Raw genomic sequence first — 18860 nt, 5'->3', positions numbered from 1 at the left:
CACAATGTACTTCTGTACCACATCCTCGAGACTTCTTTGCATACACAAAATGCAGTGGTATCGAGCTATCAGAAGCACCCATACTAGCCACTTCCCTTGCAGAAGTATTTCCAGCAGCAACTACGACGACAAAACCCAGGAGTGCTTAATAATTTAGCTGCTTTGGTCCACAAATCTTCTACTTGACTTGGTTGTAAATATGACATATTGGCTTTGGTCCAATCAATAATCAAGGTGGTGGCGACAGAATGCAAGGAATGATCTTCACAACGATGTACGGAATTGAATCTTCGCTCACTGCGTTCGCCATGAATTTATGCACCCAGCAAGGTATAGTTTGTTCCCCAGGCATGCTTCTTTGTCTGAGAAGGAAGGCAAATTCACTGAAAAACGATTGTTGGTAAATTCTTTCGTCACCGCAATGTAAACAAACGTCTGTAACTTTGGAATCTTTTTGTGCATGAAGATGAAACAAAGAGTTTTGTACTCCCCATGGACAGGCGAACACGATGATGCCCAGGATGTATCCATTGGTGGCTTAATTCGCCCACCAGCGAGGCAATAAAAACTTGCGTAATTTTTATTCTGGAGCTTGCATTTTTTACCCATAGTTTTTAAATGCGTGAAGTGTGCGTATATCGACGGTTTTCCAAAATTCAGTCACATATATGGACAAGCATATCTCTTGGAGTTTCCATGGGAAGTGAGATTAACAGAGTCTTTTTCCATGTAAAAAAGCTGTACTGAATTATGGCTAAGGGTAACTGTTCATTTTCAGGATCTATATAATATAGATATTCATGTCAATAATATGGACATTATATAACGGAAATTTTGAAACAATCAATTACAAGCTCATACAAATTTGCAAACTATAAATCACCATATATTAATGCACAAACACTACTACAGAACAGTATTGCAGCACTAATAGCTTTATTGTAATAAAGTAGACAGATATGAACAAACAATATGAACTTACTGTGAATGTAAAAGATGGTCTTTCAAAATTCTGTAGTTCCCTTATGATGATAATAAATTCGAGTTAACTTGAAAGCACCATCAGTATCTTCACCACAAAGCTCAGCATGTACTTCACCAGAGTCAGGGTTCACCATGTACTTCATCCATTCAATGCTATAAAACCGCTTGGGTTTTCCTTTGTGACACCAGCTTCCAACATCATCTGCTTTCAAATCATCTTTGCGCCTTAGTTTGTTGGTATTTACTAAGAACACTGCAGCATCCGTCACGTCTGTAGGCCATTGATTACACACTAGTGGTGATGTCTCAGATGTGTGTGTAGGATTGCATTGAAAGCTTCAGTAGGTTGAACTGGACCTTCATAAGTGCCAAACAATGGAAATTGTCCAATAAAAGTTGGGTATTTATCTTCCTTTTGGCTATATCACCTATAACAAAATTGCAACATCATAATATAAAGCTTTTTAGTTTTGCATTGATTGTATCCAGCATACAATCCACTCTATAGTGTTGCCATGCTTAATAAGAATATGCACTAACTTAATGAATATGTGTTGTCAAAACAGTTAATAAAAGTATTGTAAGCATGTACAGAAAGTGCCACTAGCAGAAAGTAAGCTAGCTACCAAAGATTCTCCAGGGCGATGGATTAGAGTAACCCAAATCAGGAGCCCCGCCCATAGCTTAGATATCTGAGCCGCCTTTGTTTGTGTTGAATTTACGATAGTCGGGTTAAGCATCAAAAATTCCAAGGCACGCCGCTAGTCTTTATGAATTGATCATTTTTCCTTCGAGTAATAACTTCGGGACAACTTAAATCTAGCTAAAACTAATGTAAAAACTCACTGGCTGCCATGCGATGTGAGGTTGCTATCTCCATGCCCATCATAATCTTCTTCCACTGCGTTGTTGTGGTCACCACTGCAATGCTCAGACAAAAGCTTTCTTCTTTTACATCTTTCACTTTCATCAACCGATCTCAGTCCATTTATTTCATGACCTTTTGCATCATTTTTAGTCTCACTTGCTTATAGGCATCCTACTTGAACTTGTGCTTGTCTGTCAAATTCATCATCTTCATCATTGTACTGGTCACTTGGGCTATCGTTGCTGTCATCAAGAGTCAGGTGTATCACCATTGGTTTCGCCATAAGCACATGACTGTTCTCTATCTGTCATCACCAAAAAACGCAACTGTGGCAGTGCAGAATGTGCAACAGTGACGTGCATGCAGTGGAACACGTGCTATTGGCATTGCACTATTTGGAGATGATAAATTATCGCTGATGCAGTTGGTAAAGAAGTTGACGATAGGATTCAGCTTCGGTGAATCATGTAGCTACATGTAGAAAATGAACACAAAGTGTAATTTTACAACAATAAAAAATAATTAAATGAGGGGTGCGTTCTGGTTCCATTCCATTCCAGCTTTTATACCTTCCAATTGCTGTGTACGTATTACGTATTTTATAACATGTTCACAGGAGAATGTAGGCCCTGAAACGGTACAAAAATCACGCGTAAAATTCTACTGTTAAACAAATTACGGCGCACTAATTGGCGAAACCGAATAACCCCCTTGCACTTTACATACCTTGTACAATGTTCCCAATACGCCTTCCAAGCCTCCCATCACATTACAAGATTGTTTCGAATAAATGTGCTTCATTAAATATTCATATGATCATGCACATAAATTTATTAATAAAATCAATTGTTTTCCAGTTTCTTTACCACCACCACCATCAGTGACTCAACAAGGAGGTCAAAAGGATCAACACTGCAATGGTATTATGACAGATGACAAAACAGTTTCAAAAACACCACTGCTTACTTCTACAAAAAGCTAGCCAACTGTTGTTTACTCCGTCATCATTTCACTGCTCCTGTCCAACCTCATTTGTTTCAAACAAAAGTGACTACAGAATTTTATTCGATTACAAAACAGATAAGATAAGCCTACCAAATGCTTACATTTCCACTTGTTCACTATTCTGCCTGTAGTTACTGCACCTTTTGTCAGTTATTTCAAGGGACTACAGAATTATGGCAGATTAAAACAGTTAGATAAGCACACCGATACTTACATTTCCACTTTGTTATGTCATTGGTAGGCGAGATAGGGTCTGGTGAATTACTGTTGACAAAATGCATTCGTAGACAGTTACCACAGTTTCTTGCTGGGAAAATGCTATGTAGCAATGGTATCAGCTCTGTTACAAGTTTTGCTGTAGCATTTATGTCCACCATACTAACATAATACTGCTAGCCAATGAATTAATTTCACTGGATATTGGTTGAAAGTCACCACTACACTTCACCAGGCTCTATCTCACTGACAAACAATGCCATAAAGAAAGAGAGGAGGCGGAAGGCAGTCTAGCCACATGAGACTAAGCAACACTTACAATCCACTTTTTCACAACTGTTGTTATGCCTATAGTTTACTGCTCCCATCCTCTGTGATTCCAAACAATGAAGAAGTGATTCTACAACAGAATTATGGTTGATAACAAAACAGATACGTTCACATTTTGGAGATACAAATAAGGATTTGACAATATGCCGTGGCTTCAGTTAATGTCCGTACCCTCAGGAATAAATTTAAATCCCTTCATAATGCTGACAATGTCCTTTACTGGGGGAGATGGGGAATAACATTGATAGCTGCAGTTAAGTACACAGATGATCTAATTTATATAAGCTAAATAATGATGTCAAACAAAGCAGAGTTTACTGTACTACAAAATATTATTATAGTGGCCATGTCAGTAAGGTGGAGTTCATGACTTCTTTACTGAGACCACCTCACTATCAAAGTTGCATTATTTTTCTCCAGAGGTGGTTCCATTAATAAAGTTTGTGTATGCAAGTTAACTGCACAAAAATACTATGCACCTTGTGATCACCTTTCTTGAAATTCAGCTACAACATAACGACAACATAAAAAATAGCTAGTAGTGTGCCATCTCTCTCCATACGTACTTCATCATTATTCTTAAATTTTAACCACTTGTGGTACAAAAAGGTAGATAATCAGTTTCGGAGGTAAATCTTGTGGAACGTATCTTTGCAGCTACATAGGTCATCAATTTGACTGATAGAGTTTTGCGCAGTTGTCCTAAAAATCATATCAATTATAATATTGTTACATACTACATACAGGATTTCTGTATAAAACACAGACATTACATACATGTCCCCCCAGCAAGACCGCTCAAGACTGATCGCTGGTTGGGAAATACAGATACATGGATACAAGTCAAACAGCAAGACCGCTCAAGGCTGATCGCTGGTTGGAAACACAACATGAATACAAGTCCAACAGCAAGACCGCTCAAGGCTGATTGCTGGTTGGAAACACAGATACATGAATACATAACCAACAGCTAGACTGCTCAAGGCTGATCACTGATTGGAAACACAGATACACGAATACAAAACCAACAGCTAGACCGCTCAAGGCTGATCGCTGGTTGGGAAACACAGATACATGAACACATAACCAACAGCTAGACCGCTCAAGGCTGATCACTGATTGGAAACACAGATACACGAATACAAAACCAACAGCTAGACCGCTCAAGGCTGATCGCTGGTTGGGAAACACAGATACATGAACACATAACCAACAGCTAGACCGCTCAAGGCTGATCGCTGGTTGGGAAACACGTTCATACAATGCAAACACACCTTGTGTAAAAGACCATAAAAGCATGAACAATAATATCATCATACATCATGGTCCATTATGTAGTTTCGGGCTCTTCATTATCTCATTCCATCTTTCTCTTCTTGGATTAGCCATGTCTTATAATTTACAACTGTGATGCACCTAGAAGGAAACAGTTCTGGCTAATACTAGTTCACTCTACACATCAGACAGAACGACTATCTAATAAATGCTCGCCATGTAATAAAGTAGACTTCCCAGAGTTGCGTAAATCATCTAGTTTAGTGTAAATCATACAATTAGGTCTGGATGACTTCCGTACTTACAACCAATTCTTCCTTCGTGCAGTAGTCCTTCGCTCACGTAAAACTTGCTAAAAACAAAACACTGTTTAGTCGATTTGATGGCACATCTTTATACAATCCGTTCTTTTGTTACTGCGCATAGCAGAACACTCGTAAACACTCGTAAATGCTCCAGCACATGCTCTGTTCAGCACGCCATTTTTTTTCTAGTGCAGCTGGTCATACCTGTGGTTATGCATACGTGTACAAAATCATTTACTGTATATCGCGAAACGGGGTAGCCATGTTTTTATATACGGAATTGTCCCGTGATTTGGATAATTAATGGTAACTCGTTAACAACCGTTTAAAGGCCTTCAATCTCCTGTGGTTATCTCAGCTTATGGCTTTGATAAAAGGTGAATTGAAAATGCACAATATTTTTGCCAATTTACATAGGCAGTTACAAACAAATATATCTCATGAAGCATTCATCTGATCACTTCAAAAAACAGATTTTATTTCTTGGCAAGGAGTAAGCTATCTGCCTGTATATGTGACCGAATTTTGGAAAATCACACATATGGGCACATTTGACACTTAAAATATTTAATGACCAAATAATAAGCTTATAGTGCAAATGTACTTGTTAATGGTTTTAAGCCATTCTCAATACCTTAAATTACTAGAAAATTTTAGAAATATTTTTATAGCTCTCCTCTGCACATAATAGCAACCCACCAAACATGAAAATTCTAATTATTTCACGCACGCCCATATGGGTGATTTTCCAAAATTTGGTCACATATAACCTTTCAGCATACAATCAAGGAACTCACCCACTACGACGTGCTGAATCATTTTGCGTCCTTCCAAGTTCGCATCGTCATTGTGTTCGTCCGACAGTTATGATATCACGTGATATCTATATATCAACTGAGTCACCATCACACGAGGAGTAATGTGACACCAAGCAAAAGATGATACAACAAAGTACGGCCAAGTTATGGCCTTTTGTACATCATTGAAGAAGCAAGATGGAGGGATAGTTCTGTAACTCTTTCAAAGTGAAGCAAGTATCTCTGGGTTGGACAGACCCAACGAAGTAAGAGACCATTCAAACAAAATTTAACGGTACATCATTGAAGAAGCAAGATGGAGGGATAGTTCTGTAACTCTTTCAAAGTGAAGCAAGTATCTCTGGGTTGGACAGACCCAACGAAGTAAGAGACCATTCAAACAAAATTTAACGGTGAGTAAGATGGTGTGTGTTGTTTTCAGATAGCTTTAACAGTTTTTGTGTTATAGTCTTTAGTTTTACAAGGCATGCATGCGATCCAGTTTACTGGATTATGCATTGTCAGTGCTTGCGTCTTGTAAAACAGCTGCGGGTTTAAGGGTAAACATAAATCAATGCTTGAATGTGCTTATTTTAATACTTTATAACCGTACCTGCTAGTTACAGCGTGATCATTGTTCTTGGCTGAGATATGACCGTTCAAAACTCTTCATCTAATATTAGCCCAACAAAGTCACATACTAAGAGGCCGTTTTATGTCTAGTTAGACTCACTGATAACAACTGTATGTACACCAAGTAATCCAGAATATGAATAATGTTTACCTCAATTTAGGGTTGTGAGACATGGTCTTATCAGACGTGTCTTAGTTCTACATGGATTGTCAGTCTCAGACTTGGTCTCAGTTTTACAAGATTGTTACAAACTGTAAGTACAATGATTTTTCAGTATACAATGGCGGATCCAGGATGGGGCATTTGGGGCAAATGCCCCCCTCCCCTTGGAAGAACCATACTTCTGATTAAAATACTAAACATTATGTGTCAGGGCTAGATGAATTAACTCATGAAAATGATATGCACATTTTAGTAGCATTTATTACAAATTTACCTGAAATCAAAGCAAACCAGTAAAACTAGCTGTGAAATTGTCCCCAGCACCTTCGTGCATATTAAGCACCTCTAAAAACAATTACTGTGTTGCTGTTGTGTAAGAGATTGATAGCCTTTTACACAGCTTTTAAGACTCCACAACTATCTGCAAAAGCCAAACTGTCAAAAATCAACAGTGAGACACTACTTAGTGGCGATTATTTGCTGCTTCAAAAATGCAGCAACTAACAAGAGAATCTGGCTTTCCCCAACCACAGCCCGTTTGTATCCCTCCCCTTGCCAGCTCCTGGATCTGCCCCTGGTATACGCATTATATTTACCATCTTTAATAGCAGACATGCCAACTCTCACGCCTAACCCTCTGTTTCTCACTCTATTAGCTTAGTTCTCACGCATTTGTCACGCCTGATCTGCTTCATCATTAGCCCTGTGCTTAAAATTGGACAGCCCTGTACTTATTTTTGTACTTTGAGCATGCAGCGACTTTTTTTTTTTTTTTTGGTCTTCACTACCAAAAATCCTGGAGCTGCACTGGAGTCTGGTCCACATTGCTGGTAGTATTTGAGGTCTCACTCCTAAAATTGTTCAGAGGTTGGCATCTCTGTTAATAGAGTTGTGGGACCTAACCGCCATTCTACTTGGTAATATTAGGTTTCCAGACAAGGTCTCGGTTTTATGAGATTTTTATTGTTACAAACTGTAAGTCCAACGATTGTCCAGAATACACATTATATTTGCCATCTTTGTATTAGAGCAATGGGGCAGTTCTACTAGACATGAACTAACAGATTGTACAGAGTTCTACATGGGGATTATAATACAGGTAATTAGTAATGGAAGTTGTGAGTTGTATTTACTGTCTTACCAGCTGCAGTTGGATAAAGACTGATAAATGATGAAATTGATTTGATTCAGTCAGGGCCAAGGAGACATTGATTTACCAGCTGTACCTATTGTGGTTTTAACATATTTACAGAATTAAATTTATTACAAATATAATTATAGAAATTATTTAATCAAGGTAGCCACAGTTTATAGGAAAGTAAAAATTACAGTAGTATAGTAGCCAATATATTGCTGAAATAGGCTTAGTATAGTCTGATAATACACCGCTCTATACTAGTGATGTAATCTCTAATATACGACTGTCTTAAATGTATTCAAGTGTTATAGTAAAGTCCTGATCTAGTAATATATGCTGTACTATTTGATTCCAATACTAACATAATAAGACTGTTATAGACCTTATTATTCTGAGCTTTTTAACAGTGTACAGCAAGAAGAAAGAATTCCTGGAAAAAAAAGATGGAAAAAAGCAAAATAGAAACATCCATACAATTAATTGATATGACCATAATTATCACATACTGTCACAATGTACCTTATTATTGGTCACGGCATCACCTTAAAACTCTGACAAGATTATTATTATATGTAACAATTGTAGAACTATCATGAGTGAGTATGTTACAATAGGTGTAATAATTAAAAGATTCTATATGACAATAGATTTTGTGTCCGTGGTTGTCCATTTCCCAATTATTTCTGTACATTTTTATGGCTAACCACAGCATCCAGTGGTTGCACAATCACAATTAAAAGATCAATTAAATTACTTTCCCTTACATAACACTTGGTGACACCAAGCGACTCTGCTGTTTAGGGTGGCATACAAGCTTCAGGTCATCAGTCTGGTAACCAAGCCAAGTCTAAGGCAGGGGACATTGCAGTGATTTGCCAATTACACAAGCCAATTGCTTTGCTGAAAGGAGTTTTTTGTTTGGCTTCAGGCAGTTTAGTGTATGAGTGGAGATCTTTTGAGCTGGTACCGAAAACTCACCAAGAGCGAAATCTATGTAAACCCAAACCATTTTATTTTACAGGATGGTTCCCAGACACACTTCTCTACATTATCAATAATCCCAGCTAATTTTAGAACCTGTTTAACTTTTGCATTTTCAACTATTGCCTTGGCTTTTCCTTTTACTGCTATAATTTCATTACCCATGTATATAATAGCTTTAGGTCTCGGCCATGCCAGTACAGTACTTCACTAATGGTATCATTAATGTTAAATAGGAAACAGGCAGTGGACAACCCAAAGGGAAGGATTTTAAAGACATATTTCTCCATGCCATCCAAATCCCAGTGTAACCCCAGATACTTGTACTGTTCAGGCCAAGTATCAGCATGGTGATATCCAGACTTGAGATCAAATTTAAATAGGTCACCTTGTTCAAACATCAGTGCTGCTATGAGGAGATCTTTATGCTTAAAATTTTGGACATGTAGAAACTGATCAGGTACCTCAGGTTAAGAACCAGGCATAGTTTAACTTCTGCATTACCCACTACCGTCATCCAATGCTGGGAGTGTTAGATGCTTTAGGAACATCTAAGTTAAAACTTGATAAGACATGTGTCAGTTTAGTTCAACAAACATGGCTGTACATGTGTGTTTAGTGTATGCGTGCGTGTGATTATAATAGTTGGCTATTGGCCATTTGCTAACCAATAAGCAAGATAGCTGCCTATCTCCTGTTTGGTCTGACATTTGTTAGGCCAGGGGAAGTTGGATGTAGGCTGTGATTCTCACCTGAAATCCTGCACTTCAATGCTAGTTGACATAGTAACAATGTTCTGTTGCTAGGAGATTAACTAACCAGGTGTGGCCACTGTACACCATAGTGTAAGAAGTGTTTAGTGGCTAATTATGTTGATGACTGACTGGGTCAGATCAACAATAAAAACTGGTCTAACATTTTGTCTGAAAGTTATGAATACCTCTACGTGATGTGCAAGCATGTGTGTGTGTCTGTGTATCTGTGCATAGTAGTGCAAGTGTTTGTGTGATGTAGTCTTCTCAGTATATTCATAATTGTGACTGGATCTGAGAAAACCTGTGTTATTGCCCATGATAGGTTTTTATAAGACAAAACTTTATGAATGTACTAGCACATTTCACTGACACAGTCGACCAGAGTAAAATATGTAGTCTACTTTTGCTGGCTGCGTTTTTCAAGCACAGTGGTGAGTTGGAAGATTTGGTGTAAATGAGCCTGTTGCACCAATAATAATAGGAACAAACTTGATGGTTCGGAGGTTCCAAGTTTGTTATAAATCTAAACACAAGTCTTGGTATTTCTGGAGTAATTCATGTTCCTTCTCCGCATAATTATTTATTTAACTTAAAGTCACAGTGCAATAACTGGTTAAAGAAATCCATGCCCTAGCCAAGGGAATTGGAGTACAATCACTTTAAAGAAAAACTAAATGTCTAAATAGCAATCAAGGAGTAACACCGTGCTATACAAATCTGTTCTTTGAAGTAAAGATGTTGTATATTCAGGATTATTCAGTTTCTTCAGATTGGCCACCAGGGAATTGGGATTGAGCCAATGGCTCTAATAATAATAGATACAACAGTCACTTGCATATTCCACAATCTACAGGCCTCAATTTTCAAGCCAACATACTTTGAAGCTTTCTCCACAGACTTTTGAGAAATTCTGGAATCTCCGAAATGGATAGTTCAATAAAATAAACATGTTCTTGCTGTCTATCAACAAAAGTAATGTGTGGTCAGTAATGTGTGGTCTATTATTTGGTAAACTTTTATCAATAAATATCATAAAATTCCACAACAGTTTGGAATTAGAGTTTTCAACAACCTTCTCAGGTTGTGTAACCACCATTGCTCAGGCACTATGAAACCAATGTTTGTAGAAAGTTTCCAGTGAATAAAGCTAGCAATTTTGTCATGCCTCTTTTTGTACTCATGCTGAGCAAGAAATGAACATCCACTGACAAGATCACCTATGGTCTCATCATGTGAATTACACAGTTGACAAGCATGGAACAGGGCAGTCTGTACACATGGGCTTTAATTGCTTTGGTTGACAAAGCTTGCTCTTGTGCTGCAAAAAGCAAACCTTCTGTCTCTCTTGTAAAATTAGAGGACTTTGACCACTGCCATTGGGCTATTTCATTAACTTGTCCAGCAGTGTCCCTCATAAATTGGCCATGAAGAGCCTTAGCCTTTCAATTGTTTTCCTTCTATCTGTTGTTCTCCCTTTTGTACTGTGCTCCAGACTGAACAATTTGAGATGGGTATGTAGATGACACCATTTGTACAAGATAATCAGAAGATTGGTGTATGTAGTCACATCGCTCCTGCTTTACAGTATCAGTCAAAGAAAGGAGGTCTCTTCCCCCAAGCTTTCGGGAAACATATAAGTGATCCACATCACTGTTTCTGTTAAATGCACCATATATGTATGGTTAGTAATTTCCGGGTAGATGTATCCAGTTGTTGCAGTTGAGCTAAAGTCCAGTCAATAATTCCACCTGAATACCAAATTAAAGGAACAGCAAAGGCATTGATTCAACTTTCTTACACGCAATTTATATTCCTTAATGAGTGCTTCCTTCATTGCATTATTTTTGCTTCTGAAATCCCTACGTATTTGTAAGCACTTATCGGAAAAAATATGAAGGGTCTGAACCAGATACTCTAATTCACTTTGAGTGTGCCCACCATATAACTTGATATCATCTAGGTAGAGAAGGTGGTTGATTTTCCGTCCTCCACTTGTTATTCTATAGCCTTTTTTTGTCAAGTTCAAAACAGTAGACAAGGGAAATAAACGTATAATAAACAGTAGTGGGGATAAAATATCCCCTTTAAAAATTCCACAACAAATTGGGATGCTATCCATTATCTCACCATTAACAGTTAATTGAGTCTATCAGAATTGCATGGTCTTTTCCAGAAATTTGACAATTTTACTGTGAACAGCAAATAACTGTAAACAATACAAAATCTAATCATTTGGTATTGAATCATACGCTTTCTTATAATCAATCCATGGCATGAATGAATTCTTATGTTTTCTGTGAGCATCATTTATAGGTATGCGTCTATTATGCCGCCATAATTTTGGGAATAATAGGTAGGGAAAAGAATTGGAGAAGATTCCGTAATAATTGGACGAGTTCTAGGAATAATTAATGTAAAATTATAAGTTTCTCTTGTAGTCTGATGCAAAAATCTTTTGGCTAAAACATTGGAACAGTGCAAGCCTAAAAACGGTTGAAAAGATCGAGATACTCTAATAGAACAGTCACTTACTCTAATAGAGTAGTCATTTCAAGTCCATAATTCTAATATAGCAGTCAGTTATGTAGAAACTCTAACTGATTTGCTTGTTTTTGCACAAATTCCAGGGATAATTTGGGAATAATAGGTGAACTCAGGCATAATTTTGGGAATAATAGGTGAATAAAAAAATAACTGCCAGAAAGAATAATAGGAAAATTTTGGAGCATAATAGACTTAAGCCTAATCATTTTGTCTATGATCAACTGGTCTTTACATCCTCTGGAACCACTTACAACTTTTTGCTCACATGAAGATAACCCATTTTGCTGTAAGTGATGGTAGATCATACGATGTAATACACTAGTAAATAACTTCCAAAGTACTGACAAGCAGGTGGTACGCCTATAATTCTCTGGTATAGCACCCTTGTTATGATTATTGAATAAATCACAGGATCATGCAATGTACATAAACTGGTGTTTGAAATGTCTCAGCTTGAGATGCTACCCACATCCTTAGAGCTGCAGAACCTTTCGCAGAGTGGTAGCTGTTCCTAACAATGCTGTCTTTTGTAAGAGATAAACATTTAGTATTCTTTTTTAACTTTAAAGCATACATGTCTAATAGGTCACACATGCCCCAGTGCAGTGGTCCCTTTAATGTTCGGCCATCGATACCCAGATGTTTTGTTATTCAAACAGTAGTGACTGTTCTATTAGAGTATTTTGTTCACTGTATGTTCTATTAGAGTATTTGAATGGAATTCTCTATATAAATCAATCGGTTTTAACCTTCCATTATTTAATGAATTTAAATTATAGAAGGACCACTGTACAGATAACAAGGGGAAAGCCATGTGCTCAGTGTACATACACAAAATACATGGTCATATTATAAAGTTGATGTCACCATTACCAATACAAAGACACTGAAAGCTCAGTACAACTTCGTAACAATGTTAAAGTATGCTATCAAAATTATAGGGCAACAGATGGACCAGCCAACACAGAACAGAACTAACATAGAAAGATTGGGAGTTATCTATCACTTAATTTCATTGTATGTGCACACAACAGTCACACATTGTAAGCTAATAATACAATAAAATGGATATTATAGCAATTTATTAAACAGTGGATCTTCAATAATCTGAACAGCACTGTTCTAAAAGTAGTGAAATTGTTCAGATTATTGACTATATACAGAACCCTATTCAAATACTCTAATAGAACAAACACTTGTTCTCAAAATAGCCTAATAGAACAGTCATTTCAACTGTTGGGATTAGCAGATCACAGGAGTTTGGATTAGCAAGGATCTATACTGTTCACATACATTATAAGCTATATGCCAATAGTTTATATCATAGAATCTTAGTATGCACACTACTAACATGGCTACCCACTCCCAAAATGACTAGCTCATTACATTTACATTAGTACTGCTATTGTAGCCATCAGTACTCTGATATAATTGTAAAGTGATAGGTTTAATTGCTACGGCAGCTATAAGCCATGTTTAGACACAAAATTAATTTCGTTCCACGAAGTGTACAGAAAAGTGTATCTACAATGGATTGGTCTTAACCAGTAGTCACACATCCAAACTGCTGCATGGTATGGTGAAAGTGATCTTTAAATAAGATGCTCAAAGCTCTACTATTATTCTCTGACATGTGTGCCTATATGCACCAAATGGACAGTACTGATATGTCTAGGGAAGCCGTATACGTGAAACACAAACAAGTCTTATTTATAAGAACAACTGCTCATATCAGTGATTTTACACACAAACTAGCAAATTCGCTCTAATTGTAATACTCTGCTTGTATTCATTTATCAACAGTATTACAGTCTGCATGAATCTTATGTTTGATGCTGTCTGTAAGCTTACATGGAGCCAAGCCCATGGCCACTAGCAAGAGTTCATAATATATAAAGAGAGGAGAGTATTCTACTTCAGTATAACCTGTACAAATGCATATCTTGAAGTGATGATGTAATACCTACACTGTAAATTCAGAAGTGTGAAGTTCATACTGATGGTATGACTCCTGCGGTCACTTAGTGTGGTCATCATACTTCTGAAGTATGAGCATTACACTAAGCAACCGCAGGAGTCATACCATCAGTATGAACATCACACTTCTGAATTTACAGTGTATAGTCACTTTCAAAGTGTTAGTTGGTCAGGTCTCTACCCAGCATTAAGTTTCAATGATCCTTGTAGTTTGGCTTCAATAAGCAGTCCACTGATGACATTGTCAACACTCCTTAACACTGTATGTGTAACTTGATATGACATCCTAAAGAAATCAAAGGTTTACTGTATTACTTCGAGATACACACCATGTACATGATCATGATAAGTGGGTGTGGCTCACAAAAAAAACTAGTTTGTAGCAGGACTAGGTTAAAACACTTCAACGTGAACTAATTGATCCATTGCACACATGATCCAATCCAGGTCAGACTCAGATATTTGATTACGCGTCGTGTGATCTATCCCTGTGAAAGGGATCAGTGGACAGCTCACTGTGACTGAGCACTAATTCTGCAAGGCAAACATTTCAGCACAAGAAACATTCAGGATACAAATTCATCCTTCTGTCAGCCTACAACATGTGCAACAGTGTAGTGCCAATTTATCAGTAAATTTAATAAAAATTAAATAGTGTGTATTTCGCCAAATTAACAACTGCAAATTGCCTAAATATTGTTACACAGCATTTACGCATGCTTTGAGGTTATGCTATGACGTTATCACTTGGCAGCAGAAGTCTACCAAGTGAGTGGGAAAAAGACAATACCAGTTAATAACCAGTTTTTCCATACTGGTTCACAATGCTACTATACAGATAACAAGCGTCAACTCTGTGCTCAGTGTACATACATAATAATATTATATGGTCAACTTATATAAAGCTAATGTCCCCAATACCATGTATGACACTGAATAGGACCATTATCAACCCCATCTGCTTTATTCTCAGTACAACCTAGTAACAATACTGCAGTATGCTATAAAAAGTATAGCATTACAGATGGACCAGCCAACACAACACAGAGCAACAATATTAAAGAAAGATTGAGAGTTATCCATTACTTAATTTCACTAAATATACTTACAATAGTTACATACTGTATGTGACCATCTCAGTGAAAACCTGTCTAGTTCGCACAACCTTCAAATATTTTTTTTTTAATTTCTCAGCATTATCTGCATGCATAGTTCAAGGAATGGTTCACCAAAGTTTCAGACTTCTGTGGTGAGTAATTTTGGAATTACAGCGCTGGAAAGTAGGAAGAATAAGGAAATCAATTTGTACAGTGACTACACTAAAAATAAACTACAGGCGCTTGCATTCGTAGCCATAACTTCCGTTTGGATTAGTCTACAAAGTTGGAATTTGGCTTACAATGTTCACCATGGATTGGCAGACTAACTAAGGTATAGTTTTAGCCTTGTATTCACCTGTGCATAGGTGTATGAAGGCAGTTTTGTTAAAAAAAAACACAGTAATAGCTTTGTTTACGTCTACTGCTCCGTAAACAAACTCATGTGAGACGAAAATCATTAGGGCTACAGAAATGAAACAAAGATTTTCGAACTCCCCATGAGTAAGATGGTGTATAGTTTAATTGATTTGAATCTTCTTGAAGTACTGGCCCGAGAAAAACTTGCATATTTTTTCTTGTAGCATGTGTAATTTTACGAATTACTTTAAAATTTTGATTTTCTCAATACTCATGCTTTTGCGAACTAGACGGGTTTTCGCTGAGACGGTTACATATTGTAAGTTATTATACATATGTACTGTACACAGTCATACATTACAAGCTATATGTAACAACAGACATTTATCCAGAACATAACTATATTAGTATCCTGTATGTGTGCGATATATAGACTAGTGTTACGTGAGTAGTTAGCAACAAGTTTATAGTTGTTTGCGAGTGAATCTTCGGGTTTGGTTTGAGACGTGAACAGGCAGCACTGTTGTTATAAGACAGAATCCTAGTACATACTCCACTAACACTGCTACCATCCACAAATTGAATAGCTCATTACATCTGCATTTGCACTGCTATTGTAGTCATTATTACTCAGTGTTAACACTATTACAGTACTTGGTTTGATTGCTATAGTAGCTATAAGCCATGTTATCTACAATAGATTTGTCTTGACCAGCAGTCGCACATCCAGTGCTGCAAAGGTATGGTAAAAGCAAATGTTCAAAGCATATTATTTATCTTATGACACATGTGACTGCATCATTAGTGTACAACATTCACAGTACTGATATGTTTACAGAAGCTGCATACACATAAAACACAAACTAGTCTTATAAGAATGACTGCTGCATGACAAACCATTTCTTGGTGCCCCTTACTCAAACCTGAGCATAGTAAACAGAGACTTTTGGCCGATAGAATTTACCTTTTAGCTAAACAATGCTACCTTGAACGCTACAAATAGTAAGTCGCCACTTATGGACTAGTCACTAAATAACAGACCACACAGCGTAGTATCTGTGATTTGACAGTAGTAAAAACTTGTAAATTTGGTCCAATAATAAGACTTTTCCCCTACTGACTATAGGCTAAAATCTCGTAAGTGTATTCTAATGCTTTTGCGCATTGTAATACTCAAATGGAATACCCTAAGAATGACCTGCAGTAAAGTATTAGTTGGAGTACATTACATAGAACTAACCTCCAAGAAAGAAAACATCGTTGTTTCCACCAATAATAGTGCTTTCCCTCAAGAGCCTGGTTTAACGAGCAGGCGGTGCAGCGCATTTGAATTGGTTGCTATGAGCTACAAACCGGCCTTACTAGTTACTGGGCACGCAAACAGGTTTTACGAGTGGTAACTAACGAGTTACTGGTCATCAGGTACTGAAAAGGAATGGCGTTATATGGAAAACTCTATTCAATAACGAAGGGACGGAAGAAAAAATCCATTTTTATTTTTCCTGTTTTACTATCGTCTAACACAATCCCGGTGAGCATTTGTGTGTGTGCTAGTAGTTTCGCTGTACATTAATTAATTAATTAATTATTTATGACGTCACTTATTATTATTATTATTACTTGGTTATGTAACTAGGACTTTGGGTCACACATAACCAAGTACATTACCCAAAATATTATACTACTACACATGAATCTCTAATAAAACAATCACTGTATCTGCTGTCTATAACCATAATTGATTACGTTTTTGTGAAGTGGTATAATAGGATATAATAACGCTGAAATGTAAACCTTCTTGCATAACATGCTCAAGTCACCTGGAAGTCTAAATGGTTTAGCTACAGTTCCTTAATAGAAAATTCAAATATTGACCTTGGATCAAACACAACCAATTATTACAACAAAAATAGTACCTATAATACAGCCACAGACTGCAGTGTAAGTAAATGTAAATGTAAACCAAGGGAGTAGCATTCCCCCTATACCTTCTCTGTTCCTTCAACTTTCCAGTTCATAAAAGATCAAAATACTCTAATAGAGCAGTCAGTTAAGAACATGCAGTCACCGTTTTATTTACTGCCAATATTTTCTTATGCCAGATGGACTGCCCCTGCCTCCACCCCAGCTTATTGGTAAATGACCTGCACTTAATACTTAAAAGTAATTACACAGATTTGAGTGCAATTAGGAAGTAATTGTATAAGTTGTGGTCAAATATTCAGTTCTGTGTGGCCATTAACTCCGAACAGATGATTGCATCATTCTTTACACCACAAAAAAGGTTTCTGTGTCATATAGGCAAGTTCCAATTGATAGGATTCTAATGTCATTATGTAACACGTATATAATCAAGAGTTCATAGTAGTCAGGAGAGTATCCAATACTGCAATAGCCCTTCAAAACACACTGCGTTATTGTTATATCTAATAGTTTATTATCACCACAACATGTTAACTGCCTCAAAGGTCTTATCTTTGCCTATAACATTTGAAGTACAATTACAGGTTTCCCTTAGATATATCATGCAATGCGTATCAACATCTATCACCTTTCATGTCGAATCCTTATGCTGGAATTTACTGAAAATATCCTAGAGCATTCAGATATGATGTAATACTGATGTAATTTCATAATGCAGTATGTTTTGAAGGGCTATTGCAGTGTTGGATATACTCTATCTACTACTATATATAATTTAACTTGTAACATATTTAATGTCCGTTGTGGTCACTTTACATTATTAATTTATTTACAGAAGTGAAAACTGGAGGATGTGGATAGTAGGACAATCATAATTCTCTAAAGTACTTTTTGATATACATTTCCAGCAGTTAAAGGACTTCACAGAATTACTAAATACCTGGACAGCTGGTCCGTGCTTCATTACAATACAAGTTTGATGGATTTACAGTACTCTAACAGAACATACAAATATTGGCAAAAAAATAAATATAATATACTCTATCATTGTTAGTCACTAAGTTAGCTAAGTCATGCTGAGTAAGTCTTTTAAGACTGTAATTTTGTTGTATTTGATTGTACATTCGTTTATACAGCGAACATTATGTCTACTGGGCTGTGTGGGCTGTGAACTATATAGCTACTGTGAAATGAAATTATTTTCATCACTGATGACTCTACCTAGATAACCTTTTGGATCTATCACACAATGTTGTACTTTGCAGATGGAAAATTTACACTGCAAGAGCTCCAACAGTTAAGTATCAAGACAAGAAAGCTTCTTTATCATGCCTTTACAGTGAATTTGCATTGGAAGCGGACTTTACCACATTGCCTCGCACATTGCTTCAGTACATAACGGGCATCAGTAGCTACATCATGTTCACGTTTGGTATTGAACAGACTCTGGAGACGATATCATTACTAGGGACAGTGAAACCAGTAGCTCATAAGCACTGCATGGCTATA

The 18860-nt window shown here is 37.0% G+C and overlaps 1 protein-coding gene and 1 long non-coding RNA gene across 2 annotated transcripts in view; both read right to left on the bottom strand.

Moving 5' to 3' along the window:
• The window catches only part of LOC136245826 (uncharacterized), an 82295-nt gene that overhangs the window by 53179 nt on the left and 10256 nt on the right, over nucleotides 1–18860 (bottom strand). The window lies entirely within an intron of this gene.
• LOC136245775 (uncharacterized) lies at nucleotides 2737–3705 on the bottom strand. Its single transcript, XR_010696118.1, has 3 exons — nucleotides 3072–3705; nucleotides 2959–3020; nucleotides 2737–2903 (listed from the first exon to the last, which is right to left on the bottom strand). It is a non-coding gene; the product is annotated as an uncharacterized lncRNA (long non-coding RNA).

This window comes from Dysidea avara, chromosome 15 (genome assembly GCF_963678975.1).
Source record: "Dysidea avara chromosome 15, odDysAvar1.4, whole genome shotgun sequence".
Classification (NCBI taxonomy): Eukaryota; Metazoa; Porifera; class Demospongiae; order Dictyoceratida; family Dysideidae; genus Dysidea; species Dysidea avara.
The sequence above is the reverse complement of the archived record's forward strand: the minus strand, read 5'-3'. Positions and strand labels throughout refer to the sequence as shown.